A 13,337-nucleotide genomic window follows, 5' to 3' on the forward strand; every position below is an offset into this window, starting at 1 on the left:
TCCCAGTGCTATATAGTCGTAATGACTTGGCGCTTTCCCCTGACAGTTCCTTCCTTCCTTATATACATATAAATTTATTTGGCAAATTTGGAGTCAGTTAGATACAGTAAACACGTTTATTTAGTGTTGTTCAGTTAGGCACCCAGCCACACACAGAGATAGATTTACGGGCTATTCATGCCCGTGCCACCTTTTGGGTGGCTTAATCTTCATCAATCAATCATCAATCAGGGATAGAAGTGAAAATGACAAGAAAAGGAAAATATACGTCGTTGTTTTCCCTTCTTGGCTCACACATGTGTGGATTGGGTGTCTAATTTTCAGCCCCGTTATTATGATAATATTCTCAGAATATTTAGTTGCTGACTCAACTCCACCCCTTCCCACCCTTCCCACTCCACCCCCCTCTCCACCCCCCCCCCTCTCACCCTTCCCACTCCACCCCCCCCCTACCATCCCCAGTTCACCTCCACACTTCCCCTCTGCTAAATCATTCATATATTGTTTTCCTATTTCTCCTTCAAAGAATATATCTCTCATTTATCGTAATAAGTTATTTTTTGTATCTCTCCTATGTTCTGTAGTTATCCATTATTCATTTATTGTGTGTCTGATTCTGCAGTGTTTGATTGCCAGCTGTACTGGTCCAACCACTTGGGCTGGACGGTAGAGCGATGGTCTCGCTTCGTGCAGGTCGGCGTTCAATCCCCGACCGTCCCCGAATGGTTGGGGCACCATTCCTTCCCTCAAACCCATCCCAAATCCTTATCCTGATCCCTTCCAAGTGCTGTATAGTCATAATGGCTTGGCGCTTTCCCTTGATAGTTGAATTCAAAATTCTGGCTATACTGGCGAGTGTAGCCGACTGGTACACTGACCTGATAGTCTGTCCGATACAAGTTAATTATTTCCCATGCTTTGTTTCCGTTTATTTTATCGGCAGGGTATATTCCTTTGTGGTATGGACTGCGCATATGCTTGTGTGGCTAGTAGTGTGTTGGGGGAGTGTGCTGGGACTTTCCTGCACGTTATCTCCTCACACACGTGTGCGTGTGTGTGTGTGTACTCAGCTAGTTGTGTTTGCGGGGGTTGAGCTTTGCTCTTTCGGCCCGCCTCTCAACTGTCAATCAACTGTTTACTAACTACTTTTTTTATATTTTTTTTTCCCCACACCCCACACACACACACACACACACACACACACACACACACACACACACACACACACACACACACACACACACACACACACACACACACATACACATCCCAGGAAGCAGCCCGTGACAGCTGACGAACTCCCAGGTACCTATTTACTGCTAGGTAACAGGGGCATTCAGGGTGAAAGAAACTTTTGCCCATTTGTTTCTGCCTCGTGCGGGAATCGAACCCGCGCCACAGAATTACGAGTCCTGCGCGCTATCCACCGGGCTACGAGGCCCCTGTGTGTGTGTGTGTGTGTGTGTGTGTGTGTGTGTGTGTGTGTGTGTGTGTGTGTGTGTGTGTGTGTGTGTGTGTGTGTGTGTGTACTCAGCTAGTTGTGCCTGCAGGAGCGCGCATTAGCTCTTGGACCCCCACTTTTGAACCTTCTCCAGAGGTTGCGCATAGGTATTAGAGTTTTTTTTTATGGTGCCTGTGTCAACCGTCTGGTTCCCTTTCCTTTCTTTCTCCTTCTTGCTGCATATTGTTGGACGAGTTCTGTGATGACCTTTTGGACATTTTCTTATGTCCAGCTAAGAAAATGGTCTAAGAAAATAAGACATGAGTCTTATGTCTTATGTCCATTTTCTTATGTTCCATGCCTTGATTTCCACCAGGATGTGTTTTCCAACTCCTCTAACTCTTAGAAAGTCATCATCATGGACCTATCTTGAGGTTATCTTGAGATGATTTCGGGGTTTAGCGTCCCAGCGGCCCGGTCCTCGACCAGGCCTCCTTTTTGTTGTACATCCCCACAGGAAGCAGCCCGTAGCAGATGTCTAACTCCCAGGTACCTATTTACTGCTAGGTGAACAAGAGCATCATGGTGAAAAAAACTCTGCCCAATTGTTTCCACCTCCACCGGGGATCGAACCCGGAACCTCAGGACTACGAATCCCAAGCGCTGTCCACTCAGCTGTCAGCCCCCCAAGCCTATACATGGGTTTCTATAATTGTAACCCATCTTAGAATATAATATACCCCACACGAGGGGTATTGGGTCGATAATGAGTTCCTCTGATGTCAACACAAGCTCTAGGGTGTTGCTGCCTCTACCGTCACCTGTTGTGGGAGACAGGACTCCTGTACCAGGCCAAGAAACTGTTCTCCTGGTGATAAATCTGTCCAATCTTGACAGACTTGAGAATGGTCCAGGACGGACCGAAACGTCGTCGTCCCTTCACCTTCTAGTGTGTGGTCTGGTCAACATACTTCAGCCACGTTATTGTGACTCATCGCCTGTCCAATCTATTGTATCATGGTTGAAGTTTCCCATTATAGAGGTTTGGGTTTCTAAATGGCTCATTGATCACATCAACAACTTCCTGTGATGTTGCTGCGTCTGCCAATGCAACATCCTCCCATTATCAGTGTGCTACTGTTTTGATCTAGTATGCTGCAGATTAACAATTGACTAACGAGCTTCACATGACTGTCACTTGCTTAGCTGAACGAACTATGGGGTCCAGTTTCTGAACCCATTATGTGCCTCTGTAACCCTTGCCACCACCGCCCACGGGATGGGTATGGGGGTGCATAATAAAGAAATGAAATGAGTGAATGTATGAAGGCGATGAGTCACAATAACATGGCTAAAGTATGTTGAGCAGACCACACACTAGAATGTGAAGGGACGACAACGTTTCGGTCCTTCCTGGACCATTCTCAAGTCGACTGAGAATGGTCCAGGACGGACCGAAACGTCATCGTCCCTTCACATTCTAGTGTGTGGTCTGGTCAACGAGTGAATGTATCCTGCATCTTACAGATTGTGAGGATCCCATGGTGTTCAATTCATCGCTTGTTGGTTGCGTCCAGGTCCTCTTTTACACATAGCATCACACCCCTCTGCTCTTGTTGTGCTCTCTGAATGGTGGGGGGTGGTATGCTGGAAAATGGAATGCCCTTTCAATTGTGTCTCTCTCTCTCTCTCTCTCTCTCTCTCTCTCTCTCTCTCTCTCTCTCTCTCTCTCTCTCTCTCTCTCTCTCTCTCTCTCTCTCTCTCTCTCTCTCTCTCTCTCTCTCTCTCTCTCTCTCTCTCTCTCTCTCTCTCTCTCTCTCTCTCTCTCTGTTCCCAGCCTGCATATATGCGTATAGTTCTTCCAGTTCTTTTTATTTCCTGCATAATTTTCTCCTGCTGTTTCTTTTATTTCCTGGCAAATAATTTTTATTACCTTCTGACCCTCCTGTAGTTGTCTTATTATTTTTCTCATCACTGCCTTTATTCTCATTGATTTTTGTTACCTTTTATGTTTTCATGCATTGTTACCTCATTATTCGTCCTGGTAGTCTTACGTTTGTTGACTTTATCATAGCATGTAACGCAGTGGAAGTCAAACACACTTGTCTTCAGTTTCCTGGTTGTTGTGGCACCGCACTAAGCGTGTGAGATGTTGAGATTATTACTGCGCTCCGTCAGTTTGCAACTCTTATTTCTGACTGTTAATTTCTGAGTGGAGCACACTTAGAGTGGTCACATGTGATATAACTTTCTGACGTCACTACTACTCGTAAGTTGTCATATTTAGTAGAATGATATATATAGTGTATATTTTACAGAAAACACACACACACACATATAACAGTCACTGTTCGAAGACCTCATCCATATCTTCGGAAATACAGCACGCATTTCCCCCTCTGGATCGCGCCACTGAGGCGCTGGAACAGGAAACTGGGCGCTCTTGAGTCTTTAGTTTTTCTAACGAGTTTCTCACCCACCTCCTTTAGGAACTTAAGTGCACATTTACCCCAGGCGCCCAGAGTCTCAAAGCCTATCGGCACGAGCCTGTAACAAGGTTAGTTCTGTTAGTTCTGTTAGTTCTGTCTGTAACAACGTACTCGTTAGTTTTCTGATTCTCGCTGAAGGTGGCTGCCCCGCCTCCCTCAGCTATACTGCGAGGTAAATATGTATTAGCCAATGTAAATGCACATATGTAGTGCCACACAACCTGCTTCTCATCCCTCCATGGCTGCAGGGTGATATATATGTGTGTGTATATTTTTATAGTGTTTCTTTTTTAATGTTGATATTAAGATCGTTCGTATTATTGATTATGAGTTACATGTGAATTAAATCGGCGGGTAATTTACGCGGGCTCGTCTGTGTTTACGTGTCAGCTGTTTGGTGTCTCCCAGCTGGGGATGGTGTGACTCACTCGGAAGACATTATATCTATTGTTCTCCTATTGTGTTGCTCCTTGTATAAATAATATGTTTGTAGCAGGTGCATTTTAAATTTAAAATAATACAATACACAAATTGACTTGGCTGTAAGATTCTGTATATTCTGCCTTGTATTTGGTGTCTTTTGGATAGCCTCCTCTCTCTTGTATCCTAACGACAACTTTTTGTTTTTATAAGTATAGGTATATTTTATGTTGGTGTATACTGGCAGCAGGTTTTCTTTCAAACATGTCTCATTGAATATGACCGCATATTCTATATTTATTATTTTCTGATTTAGGGCTTTTATCCCTCTAACTATTTTCTTAGCATCAGGGCTTAGCTGAAAAAATATTTCAGCTAAGCCCTGATGCTAAGAAAATAGTCAGAGGGATAGAAGCCCTAAATCAGAAAATAGTAAATACAGAATATGCGGTCATATTCAATGAGACATGTATATTTTATGGTATATATATTTTATAGCTTAGGTATACACGGCAATGTGACGAAGTGGGAGTGTAAACCGGGGAGTGTAAAACCCGGGATTGTGTCTCGGAGAGGCTGCAGGACCCGTGTGAGGGCAGTATCACTCCCGGTTGCAATTCTTTTTACCATGTCGTGGGCGCAATCGACTAAGGCGCGTCTGGGATCATCCCGGACGTAAGTTCGAACCCTCATCACGGCCCTTGTGGATTTGGTCATATGCGACAGTATCTACAACCAAAGCCGGAATACAAACTGTGATATCACACACCACATGCATACGATAAGTAAACCAAAATGTAATATCTTTATTTTGGCTATGATATGATATGATAGGTTGGGTTGGGTTGGGTTAGGTTAGGTTAGGTTAGGTTAGGTTAGGTTAGGTTAGGTTAGGTTAGGTTTACTTGAAATGTAGTAATGACGTAATGATGACAATTTTCTCGTGTCTTAGATCCTACTCACCTATATATATATACACACACCAGTTGATTAAGGGTAGAGAGGAGGGACCCAAGAGCTGTGGCTCAATCACCCTCAAATACAACTAGGCGAGTCCTCCCCCCTCACCCCCCTCCTCCCCTCCAACCATACACAAACACTTCCATTGAAGAACAATGAAATTTGGAAACGCATCACGAGAAGAAAGTCTGAAAAATGTCAGCTTTTGTGCGTGTACGCGAGTGTCAATAATTGTCGTTGGACACGTCCACTTATTTTTTTTCCGGACGAGGCGAAAAATGAGCGTGAGGAGGAGGACAAGCCTAGCGACTATAGCCAGGCGTGTGTGTGCGTGTGTGTGTGTGTGTGTGTGTGTGTGTGTGTGTGTGTGTGTGTGTGTGTGTGTGTGTGTGTGTGTGTGTGTGTGTGTGTGCCCAGGGCGGGAATAATGGCGGGCTGTCAACGCGTCAACCTTTGGTCAACAGTTTAAGAGACCATTGGCGAACGGAGTTGCAAGTTAATCAAACGGGCTTTAGTACTTAGTGCTTTAATATTTGTAGTGGTAATAGTACTACTTTTAGTAGTACTGTTAGCACTCAATTACCAGTACCTAGGGGGGAGGGATGGGGGGGGGGGGTTCTGGGAGTTCTACTCTCCCAAGCCCAATCCGGGGCCAGGCTTGACTCGTGATTTAGTAGGGTATTGTATCTGTGCTTTTATTGAAGGAAGAAAGTAATAACTTTCTTTGTTGTCTGTTCGTCTGTTTGCTCGCCCAATTGTTTGTACGCTCACCTGATTGTATGATAATCCGATCGTATTGTTTACCCGTGTGTACTCACCTATTTGTGTGTGTACTCACCTAGTTGTGCTTGCGGGGTTTGAGCTTTGGCTCTTTGGTCCCGCCTCTCAACTGTCAATCAACTGGTGTACAGGTTCCTGAGCCTACTGGGCTCTATCATATCTACACTTGAAACTGTGTATGAAGTCAGCCTCCACCACATCACTACTGAATTCATTCCATTTGTCTACTACTCTGATACTGAAAAAATTCTTTCCAATGTCTCTATGGCTCATTTGGGCACTCAATTTTCACCTGCGTCTCCTAGTGTGTGTGCTTCTGGTGTTACATACTCTGTCTTTATCTACCCTATCAATTCCTCTGAGAATCTTGTATGTGATCTCTGGCTCTTTGGTCCCGCCTCTCAACCTTTGGTCCTGTGTGTGTGTGTGTGTGTGTGTGTGTGTGTGTGTGTGTGTGTGTTGGTTGTTGCATACTTTATTGAGGGTGAACCATATTAAACCCTTGTGCCAAGCTAACAACCCAGCTGGCTCGAGTAATGTTAACGAACCTAGGATCAACACTAATTCACTGCTACATCGATGTCATTTGTCTAGCTTTGCCGGTGAGGGGAATACCTAACAATATACATATCATTTGCGAAATCCACCATCGCTTGGGTGTTAATAATAATAATAATAATAAAAATAATAATAGTATTATTAATCAATTATAAAGATTTAAAAATGTGTGCATTTTTGGAATGTCCTAATGTACCGTATTTGCTAATTATAAACGTATAAGGATTTACGTCTGAAGTTTTTATTTGGTTTAATATCAGTCTAAAAACCAGGATTTTTTTTTGTATATTTTGAAGTGTGTTTCTTTGCATGTAAATGCCATATATATATTGAGTTGATGGTGGGGCCAAAAATAAGCGGCCTATCCGCCGGCAACACTAGGCCTAGGCTAGTTCATTTGAAACAAAACTATTTTAACAAAAATTATACAGTGGAGAAAGCTACAGTTAATTTATGCATATTGCGTTTAGATATAATGCAAATTTGCACTCTGCGTTCTTCCCAGTCTAACATGGGTGTTATCAGTATTAATTCACAGATAAATTATATCTAATCTGGCAACAATGTATAACGTAATCTTATCAGTCAATACCATTCGTGAATTGATTTTGTGTTTCCTGGAAAGACACAGACATGAGTACATTAACGTTATTGTATTTCTGGTCTTAACGAGATACTAACCTTTTTCAGAGGTAACCCCTCCCTCCACACGCAGCAAGAGGTTGCCGAGACCTGTGCGAGTAGAGTATCAGTTCTGTATAGCCTTGAAATCGGCAGTCTGCAACCTGTACCGGCATAATTACTCATGTCACACACACACACCACATTATCAGCCCGTCCTCCAAAAATGGGGTTATCTTGAGGTTATCATGAGATGATTTCGGGGCTTTTTAGTGTCCCCGTGGCCCGGTCCTCGACCAGGCCTCCACCCCCAGGAAGCAGCCCGTGACAGCTGACTAACACCCAGGTACCTATTTTACTGCTAGGTAACAGGGGCATAGGGTGAAAGAAACTCTGCCCATTGTTTCTCGCCGGCGCCTGGGATCGAGCCCAGGACCACAGGATCACAAGTCCAGCGTGCTGTCCGCTCGGCCGACCGGCTCCCTTGGGGTGGTAAATGTAAGAAGACAAATAAGTGCAATTATGTACTATTCATAGCAGTTAGGAATTGTACTTATTTTCACTTAGTATTAAATCGTACTGTCAAATATATTGTGAATATTTGAGTTTACCTGAAAAACTGAATAGAAAACCACAACCTCACCTAACCGTCTTAGATTTTGAAGATAATAATTGTATTGCTTCTTAATTACAATTAGTACTTAACCTATAGCTATATTGATATTACAGTTTTATAAAACTAAAATATATCAATAAATTGTTAAATAACTCAGGATATTTTAAAATTTTGTATAAAATCTCTAATGTTTAATAAACCTGAAAAAGAAATTCCTGATATTTAAAATTTGTGTATAGCAAATTGAAATTTAAAACTTCATCCTAAAATTCTGAGTGTCTTAACAGAAAACGAGGAGAATTAAATAGGGGGAGGGAGTTGGGTAAATGTAACAGCCCCATAAGTGCAATTATGCACTGTTTATAACAGTAAGAAAGTGTACTTATTACACTTAGTATTAAATCGTACTGTCAATTCGGAGGATGGGTTGCCATTATATATAAGGCACAACATTTTATCTCTTGATGCTCCAGACAAGAGAGGCTGATGTTTGGAGCGGTCCGCAGGCCCACATATCCACCACAGCCTGGTTGTGGTGGATATGTGGTCTCGCAGGAACTACCACCACATTCCAAAGAATGATCATATCACAAGCAAAGAGCTCCCAGAACCCCATCAACCAGGTATCAGCCTTCCCTATCCCTTCATGAGAATAAAAAACCAACAGATTAATTGTGTCTTATTAGATTTACAGATAAGAAATTATTTCTTTAAGCAGTTTGTGAGATGATGTATGTTGCTCCAAAATACTCTCTCCTTATCGACTGTCGTAACTCATAAATATGTAACAATTTCCTAGCTTGTTGATTGAAACTTTGTTTACATTGATATTCCCTCAATTGCTAGATGCCTGAGCATGTATCAGTTTCTAACCAAAAAATACATTCAACTAACTGGAATGAAGTAAAGTCAAACGGAAAGATTACACAGGTGTAATCTTGGAACGCACAGTGGGGGGTTTATTTGTCTTGGCTTGGACTGTTGGGAGAATGAGTAGGTGGGAGATGAACCATCAAGTTTCTTGACCTCAATGTTATGGCGAGTTTTTTTTTTATTATGTGCTGACATTTGCCTGGGGAATTGCCCTACAAGGCCACTTTTCACGTGTGTGTGTGTGTACTTGTAGATAACTTACAAAGGGGTTACAAAGGAATTCAAGCAACAACAGATCATCACATCTAAATTAGGCTGTTAATGAAAACCACCTGAAAATACAAACAGATATTAACAAAGTTTTCGATTGGGCAGCAGAAAATAACATGATGTTTAACGGTGATAAATTCCAGGTACTCAGATACGGCAAAAATGAGGATCTTAAACATAATACAGGGTACAAAACACAATCGAATCTGCCCATAGTAGGAAAACAGCATGTCAAGGATTTGGGAATAATGATGTCCGACGACCTAAAGTTTAGGGAGCATAACCAAGCAAGTATTGCGTCAGCCAGAAAAATGATAGGATAGATTACGAGAACCTTCAAGTCCAGAGATCCCATCACAATGGTTGTACTCTTCAAATCACTTGTGTTGTCCCGTCTTGAGTACTGCTCAGTACTCACTTCCCCCTTCAGAGCAGGAGAGATTGCTGAAATAGAGGGAATACAGAGAACATATACGGCACGCATAGACGAGATAAAGCACCTAAATTATTGGGATCGTCTCAAAGCTCTCCAAATGTGCTCACTAGAAAGGAGACGAGAGATACCAAATAATATACACATGGAAAATACTGGAGGGACAGGTCCCAAATCTGCACAATAAAATAACAACGTACTGGAGTGAACGATATGGAAGAAAATGCAGAATAGAACCAGTGAAGAGCAGAGGTGCCATAGGCACAATCAGAGAACACTGTATGAACATCAGAGGTCCACGGTTGTTCAACGTCCTACCAGCGAGCATCAGAAATATTGCAGGAACAACCGTGGACATCTTCAAACGGAAACTAGATTGTTTCCTTCAAGGAGTGCCGGACCAACCGGGCCGCTCTAAGCAACAGCCTGGTGGACCAAACTCTCAAGTCAAGTCTGGCCTCGGGCCGGGCTTGGGGAGTAGAAGAACTCCCAGAACCCCATCAACCAGGTATCACCTGTAAGACTACAGCCGTATCCATTAGGCTGTGCTCTAGGTTAACACATAAGGCAATCCATCCACCGAACTGATAGTACGGTTTATTACTAAGTGTAATAATTACTCTTATATGTCCGATTACATTTACCTCCCCATATAGTCTCCTTGTTTTCTGTTAAAACACTCAGAATTCTAGGATGAAGTTTTCATGTTTTATTTTATATACGCAAATTTTAAATATAAAATTTTTTTCAGTTTTATTAAACAATAGAGATTTTATACAAAATTTGAAAATCCCCTGAGTTACTTTTATAATATATTAAAAGATTTTAGTTTTGTTTTATTAGTTTTATAAAACTGTAATATCAGTATAGCCATAGGTTAAGTACTAATTGTAAATAAGAAACAATAAAATGCTTGTCCTCATACATTGTTAAAGGTAGGCTAGGTCGTGGTTTTCTATTCAGTTTTTCGCGTAAACTCAAATATTCTGGTGATTATTTGACAGTACGGTTTAATACTAACTGAAAATATGTGTACAATTCATGGCTGTTAGAAATAGTACATCATTACACTTACTTGTGCCATTACATTTACCTCCCCATATTCGGAGGATGGGCTGCATAAGCATATATTGTTTTGCCAAAGGCGGCAACAATACCTTTTGTTTTAAGTTGGGATGTTTTATAAGTACACCATGCGCTAGGTAACAATTTATTGTTGGTGCCCAATGGAAACTTTTAAACCTTCAGTGGAGCATCACTATGGGATTTAGTTGCTATCCAACCCGTTAGCCATATCAAATAAGGTTTAGAGTCTCAGTTGAATACCAGTTAGGTACTTCTGAGGCCCTGCCTTATTGTGACCATCCTGATCTAATGCCTACAGTGATTAGTGTTTTTTTCAGGCTCGATGATAAAAGTGAATGAAATGTTATTCCCCAATATATAAATATTACATATACTGTGTATGTGTGTATATATACATATGTAAAACATATACAGTATATAATATATATACTGTATAATAATAATGAACAAATCCCCAGAGGAGGATTCTGGAGCACTTCACAAGTTACGGTTCCCACAGTGGGATTTAACCCAGTTAATGCATGCGCTGTTTACTCTTTTTTTTTTCTTTTAAACGTGGCCCAAATATTCTTACTACGTCCCTCAGTTTTCTCTAAAAGTTATTGGTGCATTTATTGAACGTAATAACAGGTAATGTTTTCCTATATTTTAATATCATGCAATTTCTCTCGTTCTGTTACAATTAATGTATTTCTTGCAGTATTATGTAAACACCTGTTATTTACACAATTTTTATTTATTTATATATACAAGAGTTCAATGACTTTGTTTAAAGTATTACATATGTTTTTCTTTTCCTTGGCAGGTAACGAAGCTATTGATGCACACGAAGCACAAGACACAAGTTAATTTGATAACAAACTGAAGGTGAAGGAGAAATAGTGTTTCTTGGTATTCGTCAAGTAGAGAGTGTGCCAGATACTGTTCGCTGGTTGGAGTCACCCCAGTCAACATTTAACAGACCCGCCATTGTTTGCTGGACCCACACACACACACGGTCCCTCATTCCCATCTTCTGCGCCGGTAGAAGGAAGTTGCTGAAAGTTGGGGAAAGCTTTCTGGATTGTGGTGTGTGTGTGTGTGGGCGTGGAGGCTCCCGAACAGTTAGAAGACCGGCTTTATAAAAGAGGAATAATCTCCAACTGCACGGCCAGAAATGGGACTCGCGAGTTTTCGCCGCTTTGATGACACCACTAGTGAAGCAGAATGCCACTTTTGAAGTCTACTTTTAATGTGTTCCTGAAGTAAGTGCCATAGTGAAGTTAGAGAAAAATTATTATTGAACGGAGAAGCAACACTCTACAGGGAAGCCACGTTGTTCGCAGAAAGCAGACTTATTGCTAGGGATCTGTTAATTGTCGGGAGGTAGTTTGTTGGCTGGTGTAAACATTTTCATGGCCAGGACTCTTGCGTTTTAAATTTTACACGATTATAAGTACCGTAAATTAAACTTTATTGTAAATGAATCATTATAATCTGAGTCAGGCATACAGAAAGTGACAAAATTTACCATGTAAAGAGACATTGAAAGTTGAATTACTTAACGTGGTGACAATCTCCTTCTATCACCACCTGGTATTTTACTACTCAAAGTTCAGTGAAGTGTTTTACACTATAACCTAACCTCTCCCACCACCTGCTTTACTCTTTCGCCTATCACAGTTCCTTTTATGAAGGCACACCTCCAGCTTTTATACCTTCTGCTATAGTGTCTTCAACTGTCTTCCATGTTTTACTACTACCTGTACCCCTCTCAGCCGCCACCTGTTAGCCATGCAGAAACCCATACCACTCTCCACCACCCTCCCACAGCAGGAGGCCTGGCGCCACCACCACAGCACGCCCTCGAAAGTCTCTAAAACTGCGGGCTACTACTGCGTGGAAAACGAAGAGTTTGACTGTGGAAGTACCCGCCAACCAGTTACACGAGGAGCCAGACATCAGCAGTATATCGCCAGGAATCACCAGTACCAGAGTGTCAGGGGTGGAGCCAACCACGCCAAACAGCCGGTGCTGTTCCAGCACGGCTCTCACGTCTACGACTCTGACCTCTACTGTCAAAAGAACCCGTTTCCCTGTGGTCGAAAGCCTTCATTGGACCATAGCTTTAGCTACGTGGGTAAGATGCGACTGCTGTTATTGTGTAGGAAATTATAAGTGACGTTTTACTTCTCCAGAAACTGGCACATATTTGAAGCTAGGTAAAGTTTTAAGAGTACTAACTGATGGCTGTAGTGATCTGTTTCTCTATATTGTAAATTAGTTATATTTGGCCCGCCTGAAAGATGACCGGTTTCACAATGTGATAAGACTGGCTCATGAGGCTGACTATGTTGGCGTCACGGCGAGGAGGGCTCATTGGTGTGGTGTTCGTATGTGTGTATGCTTAGTACAGTATCATATTTATTGGGCCATTCCTAATATGACTAATTATGTATAATTTTGTCGAATTGCGTCACGGGGCCCAGGATTATTTCATAATGTCTATTTGAAAGGCTTTATTCCGGCGTTTGCACAAAGGAAATATGTGGATTCTCGCACGTGGGACTGCAGTGTGAGGAGTGGCTCGACCTCGACCCCCCCCCCCATCTTTGTCACCTGCTAATAACTGCAACGGGATCCGACCCCCTCATTCTTGTACTCCTCTACCCACTGAACCCGTGGAGTTAGTTTTAGATACTCCCTCTCAGGTTCCAGCTCTTGGCCAAGAGCCCAAGTTGAAACAAAAATAATTTCTTATTAAGAATAGAAAACTTCAGTAGGTTTATTAGCTCATTCTCTTAAACCCCT

At 42.0% G+C, this 13,337-nt stretch overlaps 1 protein-coding gene across 9 annotated transcripts in view; it reads left to right on the top strand.

Moving 5' to 3' along the window:
* LOC123762100 (beta-1,4-N-acetylgalactosaminyltransferase bre-4) overlaps nucleotides 1-13,337 on the top strand; it is a 174,947-nt gene that overhangs the window by 130,463 nt on the left and 31,147 nt on the right. For 4 of the 9 annotated variants that reach the window (XM_069300486.1, XM_069300471.1, XM_069300494.1 and 1 more), the window contains 2 exons: nucleotides 11,353-11,791; nucleotides 12,360-12,666. The exons of 2 other annotated variants lie outside the window; for them this stretch is intronic. The gene's annotated coding sequence lies outside the window, so the exon portion shown is untranslated. The remainder of the gene's footprint in view (nucleotides 1-11,352; nucleotides 11,792-12,359; nucleotides 12,667-13,337) is intronic. 3 more of the 9 variants (XM_069300501.1, XM_069300507.1, XM_045748427.2) reach the window with 2 other exon arrangements.

The sequence above is a fragment of the Procambarus clarkii genome, chromosome 5 (genome assembly GCF_040958095.1).
Source record: "Procambarus clarkii isolate CNS0578487 chromosome 5, FALCON_Pclarkii_2.0, whole genome shotgun sequence".
In the NCBI taxonomy this organism is placed as follows: Eukaryota; Metazoa; Arthropoda; class Malacostraca; order Decapoda; family Cambaridae; genus Procambarus; species Procambarus clarkii.